Genomic DNA, 27275 nt, shown 5'->3' on the forward strand with positions numbered 1-27275 from the left:
TGTGAGCCACTGGTGCCCAGCCAGCTGACCTCTTTTATCAAAATAAATCATGGTTTGTCAGAATTATATAATTTATCATACTATATAAATTATCAGTAAATTACATGATTCCTAGGAATGGCCGTGTCTCCTTTGTAATATCAAGGATTGATCTTAAAAATTCCTCAAGGATTGTACAACATTGTGAACGGACTATATATCATGCACATTTTTAGATAGTTAATGTTATGTTATGTGAAGTTCACTTTAATTTTTAAAAAAGACAGGATATTACATGTAGGAACACCAGGAAGTCCTGGTAAAGGGCTTTGTTGCCAACTAAACAACAAAAATCATGACTTTTCTTTCTTCTTTTGGTGGTACTTGCATTTGAACTTAGGGCCTCATGCTTGCTAAGCAAGCCTAGCTTGAGCCACTCCACCAATCCAAAAACCATGCCTAAAGAATTAAAAACATCACTTTATAAATAATTTTCTTGTTTAGTGATGGTGTTTGATATAATAGGTTTCATCTGTGCCTGGAAGATCAGATTAGGAAAGATAAGCCCAGTAAAGAGCAGGGGAGGGGAGGACTCCTTGACACTAGAACTGCAGCCTGTTGTCGGTTCTCCTAGTCATACCCATTGCTGGAGCACAATCTCTATATCACACCTGTGTGTGGTTTCGTTGGCACCTCTTCTTCCAAGAAATTCCTCTGGAGCCTTCTGTGACCCTTCTGTGACGAAGATTCTCACTCTTAATAACGAGATTAGGTAAGTACATAGGGTCCAGGGCTGTTGTTGAGTACTGGGGTACCTGGGAGGATTTTGGGGGTCAGGGGACAGGCTCCTGGTCTTTCCACGAGGATCCTTTGGAAGGGAGAGTCACTAAGAGCTGGACAGTCAAGAGAGGTGCTTTCTTAGGGAGGTGAAACAGAGTGGGTGATGAGGTAGGGGCACAAAGGCTGGCCATGTGCCCCAGGATAGGTTTTAAGTCATGGGTAATTAGGGAGCAACACTGCATTGGCCAATGGAAGTTGCCCAGCCATGGATGACTGCTAGATGGCACACTGTCCACTTCTCAGCAATACTCAGGCCTTGCTGGGAGTGTAAGAAGCTTACTCCTCAACACCCACATTCAGCAATATGAGGAGAGTGCAGACATGTCATTCCCCAAACCCACCCAAGGTGGATTGTGATAAGGAAAAGGTGCAGTGACCCAAGGAGGTTCTGGAACCTGGGCCCGGTAAGTATCCTAGAAGAGAACAGCCCTGACTCAGATGCCCGATGCTCACCTGCTAGGCGGATAGGCATCTCCTGCTCAAGGTCATGTCCAGAGACCTGTGATGAGTCTGCTTTCCCAGAAAGAACAGTTACTACCAGAAAAGTAAAAATAGAAGGAGGGGGGGAAAAGCACTTTGTGGCTTTTATGATTCCCAAGGCACAAGGGAGAACTGAAACAGGCTCAAAGTTGTTCCAAAGCTTCTGTATGAGACAGCCAGCAATATTTCCTCTGAGACTGAAGAGGCAGCCCCTATGCACAGCTGCTCAGCTCTGCACCTTTTCTGCCTCTCCAATGCTGGGCAGGTTGTTCCCATAGCTAAAAATAATAAAAACCCTCTACATGACCTTAGGGAGAAACTAGTTTTATTGAAATTTAACCAGGCAGCTTAGACAAAGAGGAAGGGCCTTAGAGAAGTAATGAAGCCATTTTACATGGGGCCTAATAGGGCAGGGAGACCAAGCCAAGACCAGGCAACACCACAACAGATAGATAAGATGCAACTACAGGCCAAAGAATGACATGGGTCTGTTTTTAATCTCTCTGAAGAGAAGTGTGATTTCTCTGCACGTTGTCAGGAAACCTCTGGTTCCTCATTTTCTTGGCAGTGTAGCAGACAGTCCTGGTGAAGAGAAGTGGGTGCAACAGTTGAAGGGCATCTCTGCCCACCGTCTGCCTACCCACGAGGCTGCTGTTCACTTAGGTCAGGCTCACTTATAGGGAAGCCTTTGAGGGGACACTCTCTCAGTGTCAAAACCATCCAGAGTCTACCTGTGACACTTTTAAGGCATCCAAAAGAACTTGTAGATTTTCTCTCAGAACTTAAACCAAGAGGAAAAAAAAAAAAAAAAAGGAAAGCAAAGCAAGCACTACTGATCTTCTTGCACAAAAGCTTCTCCCTAGGCCTCTTCCCCAGCTCCAACTCTGACAGTCCTCACTGTCTCGCTACTTCCCGAGAGAGGCCCATCTTCAGACCCTCAAAGTTGGTCATGCCTGGCTCAGAGCACTCAATCAACATTTGGCAAAGAAAGACACTGGGGACTAATGTGAGACCACAGTACAAAAGGGCTGCTGGATGCAGGGCCATGAACACCATGTAAGCCTTCATGATTGAGAACTGGAATCCAAGTTTAGGAACCAGGAATGGGTTAGGATTACCCTCTGAGGCTCCTTGTAGGTGTGAGGCTGTCTAACTTACACGATTAGCTCACTTGGATCTTGAAACCCTGTGACATATATATTAGCATCATCCCCCACTTTTTGAATCAGGAAACTGAGGTTTGGAGAGGTCTTACTGCTGAGTTGTGGCTCTTCCCTGCCTCTCCAAGGACCATGAGAGCCAGCAGGTGTGACAGCACCACCACGGACTAAAATGGACCAGTCTGGATTCAAATTCTGCTTCCACTTTTCATAGTCATATGGGCTTGGGGGCAAGGTTACTTAGTCTCTAAGATTCTCAGTTTCTTCATCTGGTAATAATAGTAGTTTTAGCACATAGAACTGTTGAAAATTAAGTAAGTGAATACTATGCCTCAGGAGATGGCAGGCCCACCACTTATTTTTGTAAATAAAGTTTTATTGGAACACAGCCATGTTCATTTGTTTGGTCATTTATGTGCAGAGCTGGGTTTTGACACAGAGCAAAGTCTAAAAGAGTTATTATCTGCTTCTTTACAGAAAAAGTTTTAGGATTTCTCCATACATGAAGAACTTAGAATGGCAGCATGCAAAGTACTAATAGGTATCATAATTATTAAGCATTCACCTTTCAGGACACCTCTGCACACACTCTCAGGATAAGCTGCCCACCCAGTACAACAGGTGTTGTTGAGGCTCAGGGACCAAGGGTGGACAAGACAGATGGCCCAGCCTGCTTCCGTGCCTTTTACTACCTAACGGAGGAGACAACGGAACAGGAACAAGCAAGAAAGGTGGCAACTACAGACTGTAGTAAATCCTTGGAAGAAAAGGAGCTGGACGTTGAGTGAGAACCCTCCGCTTTAGACTAAAGGCCTCAAGGAGGGTGGTGGTGATGTCTGACCATCCTCCTTGAGGAGTGAGGAGGGGCAATGAGCAGGGGCAATCCTGAGAGACAGCTTGTCCTGTCTGGGAAATAGGAGAGGAGATGCTGCCTAAGCTGCAGTATGGAAGGAGGCAGGAGCCAGTGCCCACACGGCCTGGTGGACCAGTGAAGGGGTTTGGGCTTATTCTGAGAGCAGAGCAATGTTACCCAGTGCCTGCTCTGAGATCTAAAAAGACCTTTCCAGATGATGAATGAACAGTGGACAGCAGAGGACTGGGGCAGCAGGGAAGAATTAGGAGGTTGATGCCATCCTGGTGGAGAAAGACATTGCAGACCTGGGTTGCTGTGGTGGTGGGGAAAGGGGTAGACTGACCCATTTAAGATATGCTTTCACAGGAGTTGTTTGGGGCTCTAGGGAGAAAGCCAAATCCCTTTTCCTGAAAACACCTGTTCAAGTGAGACTTACTTAGGCAAACAGTGCCCGTTTCCTTCCTTCCTTCTTTTTATGCTTTGCTTCCTTGCCCAACTGTTTGCTGAGAATGGACACTGCTTTTTCGGTATCCTTATCCTCTTGTCCTGGTCCAGAAGGGAATGTGATGGGTACATGTGGCCTGATCACAGTCAAGTCCTGTGAGCCCACTCTCAACTGCCCTCCCTGGAGTCTATATCTATGAAGCCTCAGAGTCACAACTGTAACCTTTTTGGGAGGCACAGCACACTGCTGGCTCACTTGCAAGGTGTACCTATTTCCATGGTTTCTCCGGGGAACTTTTATATTAGACAAACCCTAGAGTTGCTTCTCTCATCTGACACCCTTAACTAAGCTATCAGTTTCCTTGTCTATTGCCATTTTTCTCATTTCTCAGATACATTTTTTCTGCTCACTTTGCCCAGTGAATTATTTTGTATTCATGGCGACACTGGACTACCCCACTGAACATTTATTCACTCAGTCAACCACTTCAGGCAAATGATCCCTTTGCTCACAATCTAGCACATGTAGATATGGAGAGGGAAACAGAAATGCAGCTCAGTGGGCCCAGATTCCTCATCCTGTGGAGCTCTGACCCATGTGCCATCCTTAGCTCAGTAGCACCCCCAGACCTTTTCTACCACTCCCTTCCCATTCTTGGCTCCAGGGCAGAGCCTGACTGGACCACACCTTCCAGATGGTACCTGCAGATCAGTACTCTTCACCAGATCCTACCAGCACTTTCCTGTGACATTCCCTACACTCTTGAGTTCTTCAGTACTCTACCCTTGAATCAGCTGGGTGGCCTGAATCATCTGGGGATGAGGGATGTGTGAGGAATGGCCTTATATAGTCTGGAAAAGGATATTATGTTAGCTTGCTAATCTAAATTATAATCACATAATCAGACCTGCCAATTCATCTCTTCTAAATCATTGCCCTCCTGCTCTTAACGCAGCATTTGTCACTTCCTTCTTGAAACCCCCAGTCATCTGGCTTGGGGACACTGTCCTTTTTGGTTCTTCTCCCAGCTCTGACCACACCCCTAGGAGGCTCCTCATCAGAGAGCGCCCTACTCCCTGACTGGGTCAGCCCTCTGCCCTTGGTTCTTGCCACAGCTCCCACTTCTCATTAGAAAGGTACCCTCCTCCCCAGCTGGATTGTACTTCTGAGTGTGGTTAGGTTCCCCACTTCATGGAGTTATGAGACTGTCATCTCAGAGTCCCTTTCCCCTTCCTGATCACCCTGTTTGCTAACACAGACAGGCACACAGAGCACACACACTTGGAAAGAAAATGAAATGCCAGTGGCCCTGTGGATATGGGAGTTGGATACACAGCCAACAAACAATTCAGAATTATTTTCAAGCGAGAACTGCACCTGGTCCCATCCTCCATGGCCTAAGGGTGTTCTGAAGGAAGAGGAGAAAGCTGAGACCATGAACACATGCTATAAGTATAGTAGCTTCACTTATCCATGTTTTTTTTTTCAGTTACCTGTGATTCAATAACATCTGAAAATATAAAGTAGAAAATTCCAGAAATAAACAATTCGAGAGTTTTAAATTGCACGATTCTAAGCAACATGATAAAATGTCAAGCCATCTCACTCCATCCTGCCTGGGATATGAATCTTTGTCCAGTACACCCCTGCTTGTATAAGCTACCCCTTAAGTCATTTGGTAACCATCTTGGTTATCAGTTCACCTGCTATAGTTTTGCAGTGCTTGTGTTCAAGTAAACTTTATTTTACTTAACACTGGCCCCAAAATCCAAGAGTAGTGATGCTGGCAATTTTATGACAGCATATTGTTATAACTTTTATTTTATGACTTTTATTTTACTGTCATTAATCTCTTAGTGTGAGTAATTTATAAATTAAAACTTTATTACAGGTATCTATGTATAAGAAAAAAATCATAGTATTTATGGGGTTTGGTACTATTCAAGATTTCAGGTACACACTGGGGGTCTTGTAAGGTGTCCCCTATGGGTAAGGTGGGAGAGACAACTGAATTCAGAAACCTTGGCTTAACCATTTGGTGACTTTCAGCTACGAAATGTCAACATCATTCTGGCTGTGCCCCACCTCCCCAGAAATACTCACACACAAATGCTTTTCTCCAGTTTTAGAGATAGATTTATATTTTAAAAAATGTGACATACTGACAACTGTCTACTGCCAGAGCTGGAAGTCTGTGGCTGGAGCATGGAATGACATTTTGTGAGAGGCAGATAGGGAGGCCAGCTCTGGCCCAGGCCCATGGAGGAAACAGACAGACCACTCTCAGCCTAGCCATAGAGTCTGGGAGGTGGAGGGTGGCTTCTTGAGATCTGCTACTCAGGTACACCCCATATGCCCAGCCCACGTAGGAAGGCATTTGGCATCTTGGGATCCAGCAGTAAGAATGCAGCTCCTTGGGACAATACTTAACATTGGCTGTTGGGATTGATGGGCTGGATCAAGATGACAGGAGAGGAGAGCATACAGGGAGTGCAGGGAGACCCAGGAGAAGCAGGCAGAATTTGGGGGTGTGGCTCTTTCCTTCTTCAGTTGAGCCAGTCAGTTCTGGAAGGACCTAATGAATCAGCTAGCCAAGGATTTCGCCAGTGGCTCATGCCTGTAATCCTAGCTCCTCGGGAGGCAGAGATCAGGAGGATCGCAGTTTGAAGCCAGTCCAGGCAAATAGTTCTCAAGACCCTATCTCGAAAAAACCCATCACACAAAAGGACTGGTGAAGTGGCTCAAGGCATATAGACCTTGAGTTCAAACCCCAGTAATGCAACAAAATAAACAAACAACAAAACTCATTGAAGTAAATCTCATGCAGAAATACCAAGAGAGTATCCAGAGGAACTGTTCTGGTTGAAGCAGAGCCTGTTGTATTCACCGTTGCCACTCCTCTGTAGCACTTTTAGGTAATCTTATTGGATCCATGGTTTAATTTTTCAAGATGCTGGTGATGATGATGGTCCCTTACACATGCTAGTATTTTCCAGCTTGTATTTTTACATACACTATCACTCCTATGCCTCTACCAACCATCATTGTCACATTTCCAGTGAAGTATCTCTAGGCCCCACGTTGTTAAGTAACTTTCCTGAAACCATATAGCTGTAAGTGGTGGAGAAGGGATTTAAATACAGGTAGAGTATCCTTTATCCAAAATGCTTGGGATCAGAAGTGTTTTGGATTTTGAAACATTTGCATATACGAAAAAAGATATCTTGGGAATGCAAAATTCATTTATGTTTTATGCATAGCTTATGCACATAGCCTGGAGGTAACTTATGGAATATTTTTACTATAGGTTGATGCATGAGACAAAAGTTTCATGGTGTGGAACTGTCTGTCCACTTATGGTATCATGTCAGCACTCGAAAAGTCTCAGATTTTGGAACATTTTAGATTTTGCATTTTCAGATTAGGGATGTTCAACCTATATAGACTTTCTGACTCCAAATCCAGTGCTCTTTGCTCTGTGTCATGGCTGCGAGAAAATGTACCCACATCCCAACCAAAACCAAATAGGAAGATTTGAGGAGAGGTGGTTCAGCCTCCTGGCTAGAGACCAGCTCTAGAGTGACTGCTGGGGTTCAGTCCCTTCTGCCATTCGCTGATCTGTGGCATGCTTTCCTCATCTGGAAATGGGACAGTAACAGTACTCCCTCAAAGGCTTGGAGTTAAGATTGAATGTGTTAATTCCCAGAAATTACTAGCACATAGTGTCTTGCACATAAATAAGCACTTACTGACCACACACATCTTGCCTTCCCTCCTAGCCAGATTTACACAGCGCCTGTTGCACATGGAGTGGGTTGCCCGACAGCTCCTGTTTCCAAGAGTTTTTAGGCCGGGTGAGGAATCATGCCTGTGCACCTAGTCCAGCAGTAGTTTTCTGAACACTCTGCCTGAGTCTGTCCTAGAGCACAATAAAATTGCTGACTTTGACACCTTAGCCCAGAGGAGCAGACTTCTGCGTTTGGGAGTTTGTTAAATCAGTTTAGCCAACTTTAATGAATACATTTCAGCATCAGGTCCTCTCAGTAGCAACTAGGAGTTCCCAGGCTGGGTTCTATAGCTGTGATAGTACAAGAAGAACTAACTAGATCATCACAGCAACTCTAGCCCCCCCTGTGCCCATCTCATGGAGCTCCAGGATCGTGTGGATTCCCTTTCTCTTCTACTTACACCCATTTTCTTGGTGTGCTCATCCCAGCTGGCAATGCCCTGATTTCTGTCTGCAGCCTGAACTCCTTCCCTAAACCTCAGCTTAGCTAGTACCTCCATATTTAAGAGGCATCACAAACTTAGCATACCCAATCCCTACCCCAACCTGCTTTTTTCATCCATCCCAGTAAAATGGTACCTCCAAAATCACCCTGTTTCTTGAAACAAAAACAAGAGAGGAGCCATCCTTAGCTCTTCGTTCTCTCCATCGCATACCACCAAATTCTATTGGCTCTTTCATCCCAACATATCCCTGATCTAACTACCTCTCCCTGCTTTCAGCATAACCACCCTGATCTAAGCCACCACCACCTCTCCACTCTCTTAGCTGGTCTCTTGTGCTGCCTTGCTCCTTTGCAGCCTATTCACAGCCCAGCAGCCAGAATGACCCGTTGTAAAAATAGAAGTCAGCTCTCTTGCTCCTCTGCTGCACCAGCCCCACCACACTCAGGGAGCCCAGTGTCCTCAGATACCAGAACCCATACTGACATGGCCCTCCATTCTCTGTGTCCTCATTTTCTAGTATTTCCCACTTGTTACTCAGCCACATTGGCCTTGATTTTTCTTTTTTTTTTTTAAATGATTTTATTACCATGTAATAATTGTACAAAGGGATGCAACTGTGATATTTATATATGTGGTTACAATATATCTTGTTTAGATTTACCCCCCTCCATTGTTCTCCCTCTTCCCCCCTCCCTGGCTCTTAGAACAATTTCAACAGATTTCATTCTTCTATTTTCATAGATAGATACAAAATACATCTACTATATTCACCCTCATACCTTTTTTCTTGGGCCCACCCCCCCTCCCACTGGTACCCAGCCCTGGAAAAGATTTATATTTTCCTTTTACCTCTCATTTTTAAAAAATTAAGTATAAATTGACAGTCCAATTTATATTTAATTTTATATATATAGTTCTGTATATATTATGCTTTAAGGTTTTGATTTTTTGTGAACAGCAGAATTGCCTTCTGTTTGCTCTTCCCCTGCCTGCAATATTTTCCACCCTTATGCCCACCAGCCTGCTGCACTTTTCTCCGAAGCACTTACCAATTACCATCTAACATATGTTTATGTCATCTTTACTCTTTGACTTTCCCTAGCAGAATATAAGCTCCCTGCAAGCAGGGACTGTTTCTTTTGTTTACTGAGATTCCAACCCTTGGAACAGTACAGATGATAGGTGCTCAATAAATACCGATAGAAAGACCTAACGGCTGCCTTAGTGAACTCCACAGAAAGTAGACAGCCTCTCAGCAATGAACATGCTACCTAGGACCTACAACTTCTCAGGCCATCTGTTCATAAGTGCGGAAATTCTCTACCAGTGACAGCTGGAGAGGGCAACGCTAGCTAGTGGTGGCTGACTTGTCATGGGTATTCTGGGGAAGGCAAGGAAGGGTCCATCCATAAGGGGGGCTAAAAGAGTGCAGCTTGAACAGGTGCTACTCACTCACATAGGGAGGAGCCCTGGTGGGGAGCTTTCATATAAGAACATCAGATATCAGGAAAGGAGGGGAAAATGTCAAGAAGATGCATATTAGGTAGACAGGCAAAAGTTCAATTCAATAAACATTTATGGGCCCTCACTTAGGTGCCAGGCAATGCATAAGGTGCTAGAGATCTAAAATCCCACTTGCCAGGAGTCCTTCTGGGGAGACTTCGTTACAGCAAAGACAGCTTTTTGCTTTCAGCTCATGCATGTTTTCAGCGTCTATTTCAAACCATTTCTTCTCCACTAGCCTTGACCACTCCCTCCAGTCTCACCAAGAAACTTTACTTCCTTCTACACAGAAAAAAATAGAAGTCATCACACCAGAACGACCTCCACTTCCTGCCACCAGACCTGCACATCTCCTTGTATGGGGCCCCTGGCGTTGCCCTCTCCCTCCTGGGCTGACTGCAGAGGTGACCTCTGAATTAGGCAATCTCCTTCCAACTGGCCTCCACCTGCCCTGGACTCTTGCCTTCCTCCCCTTCCCCAAAGATCCTCTAATGCAGATTCTCACCTGCCTGCTTCTGCTTTTCCATCAACCTCTGCTTTGCAGCCAGCAGATTCCCTTCAGCATTCGAACAGTCCCAGCTCTCTTCTAAGGTTAAAAAAAAACAAAACATTCTCACTCGCAGATTTCCCTAAAGCTCCTGCTCTCCTTCCTCTCACAGCCAAACTTCTGGACTTGCCTCACCTCCCCCCCATCTCCATGGGGCTCTCCTCCACCCCATCCTCAGTCATTCCAGCCTGACTTGCACCCTTGCCAATTCCTCAAACTGCTCTCACCAAGGTTCCCAGTGACTTCTGGGTCACCAACACCAATGGCCAATCTTCAGTTTTTCCCTTATCTGTCCTGAAGGCAGCATGTGACTTCTTAACCCCCAACTCCCCATATCCAACACACACCCCAAAGCCACACTGAGCTGACATGGAAGACCACAAATACACAAACAACTTCCACTGTCTCTCCCTCCAGCTCACACACACAGTGCCTCGGCTCTGCACCCATCCATGTTCCTGCTTTCCCTGGGTCTCCTTGTGAATGCCTCTTAGGCACTCTAAAGCCAGCACATCCAAAATGGAGCCCATCTCTCCTTGCCTAAGCTGCTCTCTCTCCTTCCCTCTAGGTGAGGGCTCACTCTCCAAAGCTGCATTATTCTTGGCAATGCCTTCTCTCCACCCCAACATCCACTTGGTCGATGAAGCCTGCTCATTATGCCTCATAGATTCTGCCTACTTCTCTCTAACCTCACAGTCAACCTCATCCAATTTTGTAATCACTTTTTTTTTTTTTTTTGTGTACTGGGGCTTGAACTCAGGGCCTCACACTTGCTAGGCAGGCACTCTTACCTCTTGAGCCACTTCACCAGCCCTTGTAATTACTTCTTTCATTCTGCTTCTCCTTAGCATGAGAGCCTTTGCTTTATGGAAACTTGGGAGGCACAGTAGGTTTTCCTAGGGTGCATCGTATGTATCTTCCCAACCTCTCCCTGAAAATTCCAACAGAATGAAGACAGAAGTGGGCCTTTCATGATTCTTGCTTAGTGTAGCCCCATCCACCTGCCTCCATCCTCCAGGGTCAGAGCCTCCCTAAAAAAAAGGCTCAGAAAACAGCCTGGTTATTCTAAGCCATCTGCCTTAGTAAGGGAGAATGGAAAGGTATTTGGCTGGTGGCTTTGCAGCAAGTCAACCTCATCTTGTTCTGACGTCACAGATGGACCTCACTAGAATAGCTACTGGGCTCTTGGCAATCTAGCCACGGCCTCTGTCTTGCTCCCCAAATCTGTTTTTTTTCTGCTGAGTCCCTGTATTGGCTCCCTACTAAGTACTAATCTGGCGCTGGTAGAGTGACCCAAGCAGCAAGATTACCTACCTAGCAAGCACAAAGCCCTGAGTTCAAACCCCACTGCTACCAAAAAAAAAAAAAAAAAGACTAAGTACTGCTCTTCTTCAAAGCTGCAGTCTGCTTTGCCCATGAGCCTTTCTGAGGATGACTCCTTGCCCTTAACTCTGGGGTATTGGCCTCTGATGCTGCCCATCCAGGGATCATTCCAGCTTATCCCCACCATGCCCTGTTCCATCCCAGCTCAACTATATCCTGACCCCTGAGGTCTACTTGGTCTAGAGATTGCAAAGTGACAGAAATAGGATAGCTTAAATTCTGGTATACTCTGTCACTGGGCAGTTCTTTGGCTTGTCTTTAATTTAAATTTGAATGTCTTTAAGCCAGGCATGCATTTCCCAGCTTCCCAGAGGCCCTGTGATTGTCTAACGCTAATAAACCTAAGGGAGAAGAAGAAAACCAGCTGTGCTGGACACCAGGTCTGTGTCTACATTGGTTCATATAATCCTCCCAGAATCCCCAAATGGGAGATGTTAACATCTCTCTTTAACAGCAGGGATACAGATGCCTCATGGAAGTCGAGCAACTTGCCTACATCCCACAACTACAACCAGCAAGTCATAAATTCATATTTGAATCTAGGCCTGTCAGATTCTGAAGCCCACACAATCTCCACTCTGCCATTACTGAAAGCAGTAGGTGCTGACCAGGCTAAGCATTAAGGAGACCCTCTGCAGCAGTGTGGAAAAGAAAGCAGAATAGAGATGGAGCTGGGGCAAGAAACAAGTAAATGCATGATTCAGGTCAGTCAGGAAAGAGGTTGTGGTGCCCTGATCAGGACTAGCTGAGGGAAAGACTCTGCTGGGGAGAATGTGGAGGGAGAAGTGGCTGGAGATGAGTGTCTAGGGGGCTCCCAAAACATCACAGTGAAGATTTTTGAATATCAGAAATCAAAGTGGCTAAAAACAGAAACACAGTCTTTCCTTAAGAGTGTGGGGAGTGACAAAGAGCTCTAAGAGAGGGACCTCAGGAATAGAAAGCCAGATGTGGCCTTGACCCCACATTGGCTCTTACAGGGTGGGAGGAGGACTGGAACTCAAGGTCAAGTTGGGGTTCACCAGTGGGCACTGGGGATGGTGTGGGGCCTCCAAGGAGACAGCCAGCCGACAGCTGCAGCCTGGGCTGGCGACAGAGGATTACCAGATCTTGGGAGCCTTCTCAGGGCAATCTGAGCCGTGTGGCAGGTGCAGGGAGCTGAGTGAGGCAGAGGACACAAGTGCTGGCTACTCTTCCAGAAGCTTGTCTGTGAACCAGGAAGAAGAGGAGCTGGGGAAACACCGGGGCTTCCTGTTTAATAGCAAAGGCAGAGAGCAGAAGACAGAGCCAGGAGAAAGGGAAGAAGGAGGAGGGAACCTGCCTCAGAGACAGGAGGCGAGAGCTGACTCTGGAGTGTAGGTGGAGGTGCACTGGCTGGGTTGGGAGGAGAGCACCTTTACCCCATGGGAAGAAATGGCTGTGAGGGGAATTCCAGGCATGTTCTGAATTGGTGAGGGGGGAAACTGACAGAGTCCATGGTGGGAGGAAATAAGGTATGGGCTGTTGAAAGTCAGTTGTTGCTTCCCCGATCGCCACACACCCCAGGAGGGGCTCCATCAGTTTTACTGGGTTGCTAGGATCTGCATCTCTGATTACACAGTAGCCTCCATGCTGTGCAGGTGCACTCTGTCTTTGCTACAGCACCATCTAAGCGGCTACCACCACCTGCCTGCAAATACCAATATGCAAAACGTGCCTGTCATTATTTGCAAAGTGTGCTGGAGACTTTGAATTTCTCTGACAGAACTAATGAGTATTTTCACTTTTACCTCCTGGTCCTCCACTCCACTTCCTTACAAGACAGGCCTTGCCAGAAGCCATATGGACAAAGGTTGCTGTCTGATCCCTCAAATAATTCTTTTCTTTTGGCAAACCTACAAACCCAAGGAGTCAGCTGGCCTTCTCTTGGAAGGTCCACACTGTCACCACTGGTAACCCCCAACTTGACCTTGAGCTTTTCATTCTCATATCTTGCACATGTCAGTGTGGGGCTGAGACTGCATCCAGCTTTCTATTCTCCAGGCCCCTCTCCTAGAGATCTTTGTCACTCCCAGGGCTTAAAATGACACTCTTGAGGAAAGACTACGTCTGTTTCTCACTTAGCTCTATTCTTGGCTGCTGGCAGCAGAGGCAACATCAGCAGCAGGTGCCCCCAGCCCTAGGGGTCACTTCTGTCCTGCAGTGTGCTCCTTCATACCCCCAACACATTCACAGATACCCCCTGCACAGCTCTGCTGGGGTGAGAGCTTCTGCCCAGAGGAAGCCCAGAAAAGCCACAACCTGGGCAGAGAAAGCTCTTCAGAGATGGATCTGCACTGCAAAGCCTCCCCACCTCCTGCTCTGTTAACTCTTTAAAAACCCCATCAGTGACAAAGCATCAGTTGGCTCTCAGATAATGGACTGTCTCTCCCTGGGTCCTGAACAAAGGCAGGACAAAATCTTCTGTGGAGCCAGTCTCTGAGGAGGGGACATGATGGAGGGAGGAGACTTTCCCAGGCTGTCTGGCCGAAGCCTGTGGTGGAGGAAGGACGGTTAGTGTTTCCTACTGCTGAGTACCGGTTGGACATGGTAGGGCAGGTGGAATGAACACAGAAATGACATTTGGTGTGTGTGTGGGGCGCTTGAAGTATTAACTGTGATGACTTTTGTGACTCAGGGGTGATGATTTGCAGAGTTAGGGAGATAGAGCCTCTGAGGCAGTCATTGGGCTAGCAATGGAAGGTGCCTCAGCACTTAGACAAACCAGCCTTCAGCCATTATCATCTTTATGGGAAGGATGCGGATGGGAGAATCAACAAGGCATTGGTCTCATCCTTCCCAGAATCCTGGCTGCCGTTGGTCAAAATACCATGGGAAGAGCACAGGAGTTGGAGTCACAAGACATGGGCTTGGGTCCTGATAGTCCCCATGTGCAAGTGGGTAAAGCGGAAGGAATAACACCCGCCTCTCCCCTCTCTCAGGGAGGTAGTGAGGGGCTAATCTGATAAGTACTGCTTTATTCTGGTTCCTGGGATTTAAGCAAGTCTTACTAGGGGCTTCAGGAATCTCTCCCAAGCCCTGCCCAGCACACATCCTCAGCAACTCAGAGCCTAAGGGAGATACACCCCAAATGAGTTCAGTGAAATTCAATCAACATCTGTTTAGGCTGACTTGCTCCAGGTTCTGGGATACACAGAGAACAGTCACAGGTCTTGCTTCAAGTTCCTGAGGTTGGCAGACTTAGCTACCTGCAGTAGCTACAGTGGTCTTCAGCAGACCTTGCCCAACGTTGCTGTTCCAGCCCATCTATGGGAATCTGGGACCCCTTACAGAGGTCTCAGACTGAAGAGGAGGTGGGCAGATGTGGCTCGCTGAGAAAGCAGCGGAGAGGCCTAAAGCAGACACTTCACAGCCCCACACCTAGCTCAGCAACAGAGCTCAGGCTTCATTTACACTCAGAGCTTCCCTTTCACCATCTGAGAGACATGGAGCATAATCCTGACTCACAAGGATGTCCATGGAGAACAAAATGCCCAGAGGAATGAGAAAGTGCTTTGAAAAGGAAGGAGCTTTACAACAAGGAACTATTTTTCCTTGAAGGTCCTCCAGTAGAGCGGAGATAATGACCGGAGGCTGGTTTGTCTAAGTGCTGAGGCACCTTTCCCATGTAGCCCAGTGACTGCCTCAGAGGCTCTATCTCCCTAACTCTGCAAATCATCACCCCTGAGTCACACCAGTCACCACAGTTAACACTCCCAGCCCTCCCCTCAAAGGTCATTTCCGTGTTCATTCCACCTGCCCTACCACTTCCAACCGGTACTCAGCAGCAGGAAACACTGACCGTCCTTCCTCCACCACAGGCTTCGGCCAGACAGCCTGGGAAAGTCTCCTCCCTCCATCATGTCCCCTCCCCAGAGACTGGCTCCACAGATTTTCTCCTGCCTTTGTTCAGGACCCAGTCCAGGATCTGAGAGCTGACTGACTTCCTAGACTTCCAACAAGAACAAAACCCAGACATTTTCCACTTCCTTCTCAATAGAGGATTTTCTAGCAATTTCTGCCGCGCTCCTTCAAATCAGAGTTAGAAGTGGGAGTGGTCAGGTGATCAGGTTTTCACCCAAGCCATTAATTATATGAACGCTATGGTCTTTGGTTTTAGGCATGTATAAAGCAGGTCTTGGCTCAGCCTTTTGCTGTCTAAAGTTAGCTCTCACACATCCAGGACTGTTCCAACCCAGAAGTATTTTGACCAATTTATTTTTTGCATTTTTATGTCTTCCAGAACACCCCTCCCCCCTTTTTTTGTGGTACTGGGCTTTGAACTCAGGGCCTCACACTTGTTAAGCAAGCACTCTACCACTTGAGCTACTCCACAAGCCCTTCCAAAACCCTTTCAAATCTCTGGAGAAAGTAACCATACCTAGTGGCCCTAGTCCAGTTCTCACACAGCACCTGTGCTCAGTAAGTATTGCATTAAACTGGAAACTCTGAGAAAGATGTCATCTTCAGAGGAGGTGGGTTGGGGCCCAGGGCTCTGGAGAGTAGGGCTGTAGGGGCAGCCTGGGCTGGGGGCCTCACCAACCTTAACCACACGCCTCTGGCAGCCCAGCTTGCCACAGCGAGATAAAGAGTTCTCAAGAAAGTAAATCTGAAATAGCCAAATATGGCAACTGTGCAGGAAAGAGCAGAACGAGCTGAGAAAGCAAGCCGACCAGAGTGGCCTGGTGGGACTGGCAGCAAGACGTTGGCTCTGCTGTTCACCGAAAATTCTCAGAACCGCCAAGCCCCCGCAGAGCAGAGACACGGGGTGTGGGGTGTGGAGAACCCCGATTCCACGAATCGCCTGGGTGTCCCTGGGCAACTCATTTCACCTCTGGGAGCCTTGGTCTACTTCGAGACCCCAGAGAACTCACATTCTGGGGAGGGGGTCCTGCGCCTCTAAATGAGCCAGTGCGAGAGAACTGGCGAAAGATGAAGGTTTCCATTCATGGCAATGTTAGCGATTCGCCCTGGAGGGGCTCTGCTTGGAAAGTCTTGCAAAGGTGGAGGGTGGCTGAGGATGTGGCAGGGGCCAAGGACTCGCCGCGCGACTGTGGGGGGCATGCCTGAAAGTCCCCCTTCCTGGCTTCTCCAGCCCACGACCGCACTCTGGACCAGCTCTCCCCAGCTCGAGACCCCGACTCTCCGTCCTTGCAACACCTCTCCCCCGCTAAGCAAACTCGCTCCACACCGCACCCCCTCGGCCACCCGCCCGCCGGCCTCCCGCGCCCTGGGGACCCGGGCCCCGCCACCTCGCGCGCTCCCGCGATCGGGGTGGTAGTGGGGGCGCTGGAGGGACTGGAGCCAGGCGAGCAGCCTGGCCGGGGAGCCCGCCGCCCCTGGTCGGGCTTCTCACCCAGCCTTCCGCCGTGGGGTGCCTGGTGGCCACCTGCCGGAGACTCTCGTGTGACTCCGCGCCCGTCCGCAGGCGCGCGGCAGCTCGGAGGGCGAGGCAGGCAGCGGCCAGGCGGTGGCGCGGGGGCGCTGGGGGCGTGGCCTGGGCCGCGGGGCGGGGAGAGGGGCGGGGCCTGGGCGGTCGCGGACGGTGGCTAGTGGGCCAGCGCAGCGTCAGGGAGGATGCTTAGGCAAGTGTCTGGCTGCAGGCTGAAGACAGTCACCCGCACATTAGAACTCTAACCTATTTCTAGCACCGTTAGTACCTACAAATGAAAGTCACCTCTGATTTCCCTCACGTGCATTTGAATTGCATGCGTCCTGCTCTTCAACCGCAGACCAGTAGGCTCAGCCAATCCTTTTGTATGGTGCCCCATTAAGGTCTCACCCAGCTCTGTCTGTATCACTTCTTCCCAGACCTTCATCCAGAGAAGTGCAAATTTGCCGGCCCTCCTAACTTACTGTTGGCCTAACACTAGCGATCTCTTAGAGTTTAAAACTTGCCATAAGCCAAGGGCAGTAAACAACTCATGTGGTCTTCACAGCAATCTGGCCTGTCATGAATGACCAAACAGGCCTGGTCATTCTCAATCTACAGATGAGGTATATTAGATCCAGAGAAGTGACACGAAGTGACATGCCCAAAACTTGAATCCAGGTCTCCTGACTCCTAAACACACCGTGCTTTCTTGCAGTGTATTCTCTGCAAGAGCTTATGTTTGAAATAATTACTTCTATTCTATATTAATAAATCGGGCCAATATTCCAATTCTAGCTCTTTCATACTTTCAAATCAGAAAACCGAGGGAAAGGCACGTAGGCCTTCCCTCATGAGCTACAATTACTCATGAGCAAGAGTGAAGAATAATAATATCCACTGCGGGAACGGATACAGACACGCATACACACTGGGCAGGAACAAGAGAAGGGAGGGAGCGCTGGCGTCGTGGGCAGGGATGAGGGACAGGGGACATGGGGGCACTACAATGCCCATGTGGGGTCTGGTGGAGCAGCCACTGCTGATTGCCAACCTGTTGTTACCTTGTCTCTTATTTTTCAACCAGAGACAGAAACCCAGATTCAAACCTTTGTTAATGATTATATTAACCGCTCCATGGGGAAAGATGGCACCCATGGACATTGCTTTGGGACTCTAGATCCCGCTCACAATCTTCTTGTGAGTATTTTAAGGAGATGGCATTCTTGTGTGCCTGACATAGGATAGATGGCCTCCATACAATACGCCTTAACTTAAGCTTCTCTACTTCTCACCGCTTTTCTCATAACCTCCAGGACATCGCTATCTTTACAAGTTGCTGTCTAACGCGCATAGGTGAGGTATGCTCTGAGTCCCTGTTACTTCCATTGACTGTGATTCAGTTGTCTCTCCCACTCTTCTCCCTACCACATGAATGAAGCAGTCAACTTGTTCAAAAAGATGATTTCCAAGCCTTAAATATGATGAAGTCCCAGGCTGGGATAGACAACAAATCTTTTTTTTTTTTTTTTGGCAGTACTTTGGTTTGAACCCAGGACCTTTGGAGGCAGTTATTGTGCTACCGAGCCACACTACCAGCCCTTTTTTGCTTTAGTTTCTTTCTTTTTTTTTTTTTTCCATATAAGGTCCCCACATTTATGTCCAGGCTGGCCTGGGCACCAATTTTCCTATTTGTGGTTTCCAAGTGTCTGGGATGACAGGCATGTGCCACTATGCCTAGCTTTTATTGGCTGAGATGAGGGTCTTCTTAACTTTTGCCCCAGCTGGCCTTGAACTGTGACCCTTCCAATCTCTGACCCCCAAGTAAGTAGGATTTCAGGTGTAAGCCACCAAGCCTGGCTAAGAGTTTTAATCATGGTGAAAGTCAGCCCACTGGACTCCAGGGGTAGGAATCTAAGTGGGGAGATGATAGAAGAATTTAGAGTATTAGTCAGAAGTCAAGGGCGTGTTCCCAATTCCTCTTGTTGATCTCAGAGTCCTGGGTAGGATGTCTGTGAAAATAGAGAGGACAGACTCTGGGATCCAGACCAAGCAGACACCATCTCTTTCCTCAAGAATCTTTAAGTTAGATGAGAAGGACAGAAGATAAATGCACATATAAAATAAACATTAAATATTTGCAAAGGATTACCTTTACTAAGTCTTATTATGTGCAAGGTATAATCATCAGTTTTATTTTATAGATGGGAAGACTCATCCGTTGAACAATTTTCCTCAAACTGCAAAACTCTTAGTTTGAGAGAGACAGAATTTGACCTGGCGAGTCTGGTTGTGGTGCTCTTAGCCACTATACTACCCTGCCTTTCAAAGAAATGGTAGCTGTGAATTCAAACAAAACTACCTTAAGATGGAGACAAATTTTGGCAGGTTTGATATTTTGAAGATTTTTGTTTAACTTTAAGCACAATCCAGTCTTCAAACTAAATTCATTAAAGAAGGGCAAAACTGGACGATACACTAAATGTTCACACAGAAGGAAAGGTATAACCATTTTGTTTCTTCTAGACACAATAACATTGCTCCAGATATCAAAAGACATAAATTTTAGCTGTTTAGTTTACTGGACAAATTGGTAGAGTGAGTGATTGTAGCCCTCCCTTGGTTGTCATGTGAAGGTGGCAGGTTTATGGAGCCTGAGGACGCCATCTACTGGAATACTAGACAGATGCATTTCCTTTCTCAGGCTGCCCTGCTACAAGACTGATCAGTGTTGTCAGCACTGATCAGTGGGACAAAAGGCCACGCTTTCCATCATCCAGAGACCAATGAAATCAGACAAGGAGGAAAAAAACTGTCTTCAGGCCTGAGTTTTCACCTGAAATCTCCATTACAAGTTACAATGGAAAGTCTTTGCTCATCACAGAACACATGGAAAGTGTGAGAGAGCTGCAAACCACTTCCACACCAAGAGCAGAGAATGCTCACTTGCTTACCAAATAGGTTTTGCATTGAGGCAGTGAGTGAATGAATGTGGGTAGGTCCTCTGTATTTCCTGGCCCAGTGATATCTGGCCCCTTTGCTTCCATCAAATAAATTTTACCTCGTCTCTGCCTGTCAGTATATACTACCACCACAAGAAAGAGAGGCAGAAAGTGGGGGGTGGGAGGTGGGGATCTTCTCCCAAAACTTATAAACATTTTTTTAAAAAGGAGACTTTTTTCAAAAGAGCCTCTGTATGTGCATCCAGTAGCTGTGGTTTTAGCTTAGGAGCCTAAGAAACACCCATGCTTCTTTCCTTCTACTTTGCTTCACTCTGTAGTTATCTACTCTGTGTAAGGTCAGTACCATTAAACACACAAAAAACCCCAGCCCTATACTGTACCTGTAGCCATATTTCTGTATTGGTTCCAAGGAGCCTCCCGCTTAATCAATACATCCACCCCCTTCCCATGCCTTTTCATGGTTTGATAGTCACCTTTTTTGGTTGGAGGACTTGTTTTGTTGTTGTTCTAAACTTTGGTCTGCTGTCTTCATTACACACCTAGCTAAATGTGGATTCTGTCTACTTTGAGAGATAGTTCCTTTAATAATATGCATACATGCAATTCCTACCACTGCTTGGAAAAAACATTTTAGCATATTAATTTTGTGTAGTCGCTGTAAGGCATTAAAATATAGATTCTAAAGTTATGTAGCCTTAGGAATCCTGAAGATCAGAGGTTTGATTGGCACATTTTGGTCTTGTTAGAACTTGTAATGGGTTGGTAACCAGGAAGACTGTTTTTTTCAGTATTTTTTTTCTGAGAACAGTGTTTATCTTACATGGAAGGATTTCAAATAATGCTCTTGTGACTGCTTAGTCACCTTCTCCCTTTCACAGAAAAGTATTAAGAAGGAAAAGCATAAGCTCATGAAGGACTCATCCTGGAATAAACTGGCAAGCAATGTCTTTGACTCCAGCACTCCTCTGTATTCCATGACCGTGGGGGTCATGCTCAGAAATCCTGTGTTACCTTCTGTTGGCACAATGAGGGGCTCTCATTGTGATACCCCATCTGGGGTGATTGGGTCTTTTGTACAGCGCCTGTGGTCCCACACTTTCCTTTTATTTTTTAAAACAACTTTACTGTTCCACTTTTAAGATCATAAAATTCACCCAATGAATTCTAGTAAGTAATGTCAGTTGTGCAGCCATAACCCCAATGAAATTTTAGACCAGATCCATCACTCCTTGGGCTCACTTGTGGTCAATCCCTACTCCTAGCCCTAGCCCCAGGCAAGGGACAATCTGCTTTCTACATAGTTTTGCATTTTGGGGGAAATTTTATATAAATCAATGTGTAGTATTTTGTGGCAACTGAACAATGTTTTTGAGGTTCATCCATTTTGCTGCCTATGTCAGTACTTTATTTTTTCCTAATACTGAGTAGTATGCCATTGTGGGAATATACATTTTGTTTCTCCACTCACCAGATGGTCGACAGCCTGGGTATTTCTAGTTTTTGGCTCTTGTGAATAATGCTGTTGTGAATATTTGAATACAAGTTTTTTGTGTACACATAAAGAAATTTTTTATTTCTCTTTAGATAGATACCTAGAAGCAAAACTACTGGGTTGTATTGTAATATAAATTAACCATTTAGAAGTCACCAAATAGTTTTCCAAAGTTGCTAAATCATACTATGTTTCTGCCAGTAAAGTGAAAAGGTTCCAGTTTCTGTATATCCCCAACAACACTTGTTATCATGTCTTTCTGATATTAGCCATTCTTTTAGGTGTTTCAGCATCTTGTTATGCCTCTACTTTATGCTTCTCCTATGACACCATAAAATTGCCCAAGAGAGAGGTGTCTTTGCGTGCACACATCTTCCATTTATACATCTTCTTGGCAAATATCTGTCCAAGTCTTCTGTTCCCTCTAATTTTTTTGTACACTTGTTATTGAATTGTAAGTATTTGTTATATATTCTGGATACACATTTTTACTGAAATATATGCTTTGTAAATACTTTCTGCTGCTCAATAATTTGCCTTTTCATTTTTGTAGTTTTTGAAAAGCAAAATTTTTAATTTTGATGAAATGCAGTATCAATTTTTATCCTACTATGGATCATGCTTTTTGTTTTCTTCTAGAATTTTATAGTGCAGTATGGGGGTTTGAACTCAGGGCCTCACACTTGCTAGGCATGCACTCTACCACTTGAATCATGCCTCCAGTCCTTTTTTGCTTTGTTATTTTTCGAATAGAGTCTTTAGTTTTTGCCCAGGCTGATCTGGACAGTGTTCCTTCTATTTCTACTTCCCATATAACTGGGAAGAGAGGCACATACCACCACACCCAGCTTATTAGCTGAGATGGGGCCTCACAAACTTTTTGCTCCAATGTTAGCCTCAAACTGCAGTCCTCCCAATCTCCACCTCCCGAGAAAATGGGATTATAGGCATGAGCCAATGTGCCTGGCCTGGTAGTTTTTGTTCTTACATTAGGGTCTGTGTTCCATTTCAAGCCAATTTTTGTGCATGATGTGAGTTAAGGATCAAGGCAGACTTCTTGTTATTGTTGTTATTTATTTATTTATGGTACTAGGGGTTGAACTCAGGGCCTACATCTTGAGCCACTCTACCAGCACATTTTTGTGATGGGTTTTTTCAAGATAGGGTCTCACAACTGTTTGCCTGGGCTGGCTTTGAGCCATCATACTCCTGAGTAGCTAGGATTACAGGCGTGAGCCACTGGTGCCAGGTTGTTGTTATTTTTTGTTTTTGCCTACAGATATCCTAATGTAATAGGATTGACTACATTTGTGTGAGTCTATTTCTGGATATTTTATTCTTTTTCTTTGGTCTATATATCCATCTTTACACCAACATCATACTGTCTTGATTACTGTAGTTTTGCAAGTATGGCAATCAGTCAGAACAAATCATCCATTGGTGTTCTTTTTCCAAGTTGTTTTGACTATTCTAAGGTAGGGCTGTGGCTTTGTAAATAAGATTTTATTGACCATAGCTATGCCTGTTTGTTTATGTATTTTCTATTTCTGTTTTGAATTACAATGGTAGAGATGAGTATTTGCAACAGGGACTTCATGGACTATCAGGCCTAAAATATTTGATATCTGGTCATTTATAGAAAAAGTTCACTGGCTCTTCATTTAGGTCCTTCATGTTATAAATATTGAAATTAGCAGGCTAATATGTGCAAAATACGCCTGCTAGCATTTTGATAGGGACTGGGTTGACTCTATAAATCAATTTGAAGAAAGTCACCATGTTCACATGAACCCTCCAGTCCATGAGTGTGGCATTTCCCTTCATTTATGCCAATCTTCCTCATCATGCTAGTTTCCTTAATTTCTCTCAGCAGTATTTTATTTCCAGTGGACATGTCTTGCACATTTTTGTTATGTTTATTCATAAATACTTTATCATTTTTGATACTATTATAAATAAGATTTTCTTGATTTCATTTTCAGATCATTCATTGATATTATATGGAGACATAACTGATTTTATATTGTGTCTTCTTTGTTAAACTTGCTAATTATTCTAGTACAGTTTGAAGATTTCTTTGGATTTTTTTATATGCAAGATCATGTTACCTGTAAATAAGGACAATTAATTTTAGTTCTTCTTTTCCAATTTGTATGACTTTATTTTTCTTGCCTTATTACACTGGCTAGAACCTCCAGTAAAATGTTGACCAGATGTGGTGAGAGCAGACATCCTTACCTTGGTTCTGATCATAGGGAAAAGGATCCTGTTTAGTATGATGATCTTTTTAAAGATGCCCACATCTTATAGATGCCTGCATAATCTTAATTTTCTGAGAGTTTTATCATGAATGGGGATTGGATTCTGTTAAATGCCTTTTCTGTGTCTATAGGCATAATTATAAGGCTTTTGTTCTTTATTAATATGATTTATTGCAGTGATTCTCAACTGGAGGATAATTTGTGCTCCCAAAGGGACATTTGATAAAGCCTTGAAAAAGTTTTGATTTTCAAACTAGGAAGGAATGTAAACCTAGTGAGTAGAGTCTGAGACTTCTGCTAAACATCATAGAGTGCACAATAAAGAATAACCTAGCCTAAAAAAGGTCAATAGTGCTGACGCCGAGAAAACCCGGTGTATTACATGAATTGGTTTCTGAGTATGAAAGCAAGCATTCCTGGATAAATTCTATGGGGTAAGATTGTATAATGATGTTTAGATGTTGCTGGATTTGAATTACTAATGTTTTATTAGGAATTCTTGAATCTCTGTTCATTAGGAGTATTAATCTGAAGTTTTATTTTCTTGTGATGCCTTCATCCAGCTTTGAATTGGACTACTAATGGTCTCACAGAATGGATAGGAAGAGTATTTTTTCTCTTGCATTTTCTGAGCTCATGTAGGCTTTGTATTATTTCTCAGGGATTTGACAGAATTTGCCAGCAAAGTTAACTAAGCCAGAACTTTCTGGTGTGTGAAGATTTTAGGTTACAAATTCAATTTCTCTACTTGATTCATGTTTTCTATTTCTTTTGAGATGGTTTGGTAAGACCTTGTCCATTTCATAAACATTTCCCAACTTTTGACATGAAGTGCTCATAACATTCCTTTACAATTCTTCTAATTTCTGTTAGTTATAGTGATGACCTCTCTTTCAGTTTAGATTTTGATAATCTGTGATTCACTTTTCTTGGTCGTTTTATATAACCTTTTGTTGGTGGTGGTATTGATCTTTTCAAGAAGCAACTACTGGTTTCAGTGATTTTTCTCTATTATTTTCCTGTTATTTATTTCAACTGTGACTTTATTTTCTTCCTTCTCCTTATTTTAAGTTGAGCTTTCTCCTTCCTTGTTAACTATTTAAGAAGAAAGTTTAGATCGTTGATTTTAGATCTTTCTAATCTAATCAAAGTTTTAAGCTATAAACCTTCTAAGCACTGCATTGTGGTAGCCCATGCATTTTGATACATTGTTTTCACTTACAGTCAGTTCAAGCTATTTTCTAATTTCTTTTTCTTGCCCATAGGTTATTTTCTTTTTAATCAGCTTATATTAATTATACAGAGGTTTCATTGTGATATTTCCATACATACATATATTTTATCATATTCATCCCCTCCATTATTCTTTCTCACCACCCTCCTTCCTTGTTTATTTAAGAAATTTTAGTGAGTTTCATTATTCTAATTTCATGTATACATATAATGTTCTTCAATAATATTCATTTCCCCATTCCCCTCTCCATTCACCCTACCACTCCCAGTGGTTCCCTCACTTTTACATTCATGTCCTATTTTAAGGTCTAGATTCTGCATATGAAAGAAGACATGCAATATTTGTATTTCTGAGTCTTACTTCTCTTAACATGATGATCTCTAGTTCCATCCATTTTCATGATAATTTCATTTTTCTTTATGGCTGTATATATATATATATATATAGTCACATTTTTCTTTATCCATTCATCTATTCTTTGGTTGATAGGCACCTGGGCTGACTCCCTACCTTGGCTATTGTGAATAGTGCTGCTGTAAACATGGGTATGTAGGCATCTCTACAGTATGTTGACTTACATTCCTTGAGATATGCCCAGAAGTAGTATGGTAGGATCATAAGGTAGTTCTATTTTTAGTTTTTTGAATACCCTCCATATTTATTTCTAAAGTTGTTGCACTAATTTACATTCCTACCAATAGTGTATAAGGGTTCCTTTCCCCACATCACATCCTCACCAGCATCTGTTGTTGTTTTTCTTGGTGATAGCCATTCTAACTGGGGTGAGTTAGAATCTCAATATTATTTTCATTTGCATTTCCTTATGCCTAAGGGTGTTGACTATTTTTTCATGAATTTATTATAGGCCATTTGTACTTCTTTTGCAAACTGTCTGTTCAAGTCAATTGCCCATTAATTGGATTATTTGTGTTTTTAGTGTTTAATTATTTTGAGCTCTTTATATATTCTATATATTAGTCCTTTAATGAATAGCTGGCAAAGATTTTCTCGCATTCTGTAAGATGTCTCTTCATTCTGGCAATTGTTTCCTTTGATATGCAGAAGCTTTTTAATTTCATGAAATCCTATTTGTGAATTCTTGCTCATGAGCAATTGGAGTCCTAGTTAGAAAGTCACTGCCTATGTCTCTATCTTCAAGTGCTTTCCCTATGTTTTCCTGTACAAATTTCAATTTCAGGCCTTCTAAAGTCTTTGATTCAATTTAATTGATTTCCATACAAGGTGAGAGATAGGGATTTAGTTTCAGCCTTCTATATGTGGATATCCAGGTTTCCCAACACCATTTTTTGAACAGGCTGTCTTTTCTATAGTGTATCCTTTCGGCATCTTTGTAGAAAATCAGATGCCTGTAAGCTGTGTGTTTATTTCTAGGTCTTCTATTCAACTCCTTTGGTCTACATGTCTGTTTTTGAGCCACTACTATGCTGTTTTTGTTACTATGACTCTGTAGTATTGCTCCTTTTGCTCAGGATTGCTTTGGCTATTCAAGGTCTTTTATGATTCAATATGAATTTTAGGATTTAAATTTTTGATTTCTGTGAAGAATGACATTGAAATTTTGATGGGGATCACATTGAATCTGTAGATTGCTTTCAGTAGTAGTATAGCCATTTTCACAATGTTGATTTTGCTGATCCATGAACATGGGAGGTTGTTCCATCTTCTAGCGTCTTTATTGCTTTCTTCAGTGTTTTATAGTTTTTGTTGAAGAGGTCTTTCATCTTAGTTTATTACTAAGTATTTTATTTTTAGTCTATTACGGATTGGATTGTTTTCCAGATTTCTTGCCCCACAGCTCCTCTCCCAATTTGTGCCTCCAGGGGTAGCAAATATCCACGCCTAGGGGTGTATAAATTACCCAGAGCACCAAGAGTTCTGGACTGGATGGGAGGAACTGAGGGAATCAGGCCTTCTGCCTGAAAGTCTCCACACTTTCAGACACCACCCCAGTCAATCACCCTATGGGAGAGAAGAGGCTGGGCTCACATCTCTCAGTCCTACTCGGTAACAACCCCCATGCAGCTGAGAGGCAGAGGCCAAGCAGAGCATTCTGCCAGCCAGAGACTTGGAGCTGCTTTGAAGTGATCCTCAGGTAATGGCACTCACCAGACAGGATGGGGTCACTGAGTTTTGCAACTATCACTGCCTGAGTTCCTCACTGCTTAAACTTCTGAGCTCCCCTCTCCATGATCCCACTTGTGGCAGTCTCTCCCCCAGACACTGTGGCATGGTCACACCAGGCTCCTTGAGCTGTGATACTTGCTTGTTTTCAGGTCTCCATTGTTGCTCAAAGAATGGGCCCCCCTCTCAAGGTGGGCACATGGCTATAGTACTCTTGAGACATGAGGAGCAGCAAAGGGTCTTTCTCCTCCAGTGCTAGCCATGCAGCAGTAGTCATTGTCACACCAAATCCCAACACTGGGTAAGGCTTGAATGAAGTGTGGGTTTATGAGGTTTGGCAGTCTGTGGCCAGAATGGCCTGGCTTACCTTGTGG

At 44.5% G+C, this 27275-nt stretch overlaps 1 protein-coding gene across 5 annotated transcripts in view; it reads right to left on the reverse strand.

The window, feature by feature from the left end:
• The window catches only part of Traf5 (TNF receptor associated factor 5), a 45263-nt gene extending 28352 nt beyond the window's left edge, over positions 1-16911 (reverse strand). For 3 of the 5 annotated variants that reach the window (XM_074048385.1, XM_074048386.1, XM_074048382.1), the window contains exons 1-3: positions 16795-16911; positions 10832-10971; positions 9999-10079 (exon numbers count right to left, since the gene is read on the reverse strand). The gene's annotated coding sequence lies outside the window, so the exon portion shown is untranslated. The remainder of the gene's footprint in view (positions 1-9998; positions 10080-10831; positions 10972-16794) is intronic. The other 2 variants (XM_074048383.1, XM_074048384.1) reach the window with 2 other exon arrangements.
• Between the last annotated feature and the right edge of the window lie 10364 nt (positions 16912-27275).

This window comes from Castor canadensis, chromosome 11, assembly GCF_047511655.1.
Source record: "Castor canadensis chromosome 11, mCasCan1.hap1v2, whole genome shotgun sequence".
NCBI lineage: Eukaryota > Metazoa > Chordata > Mammalia > Rodentia > Castoridae > Castor > Castor canadensis.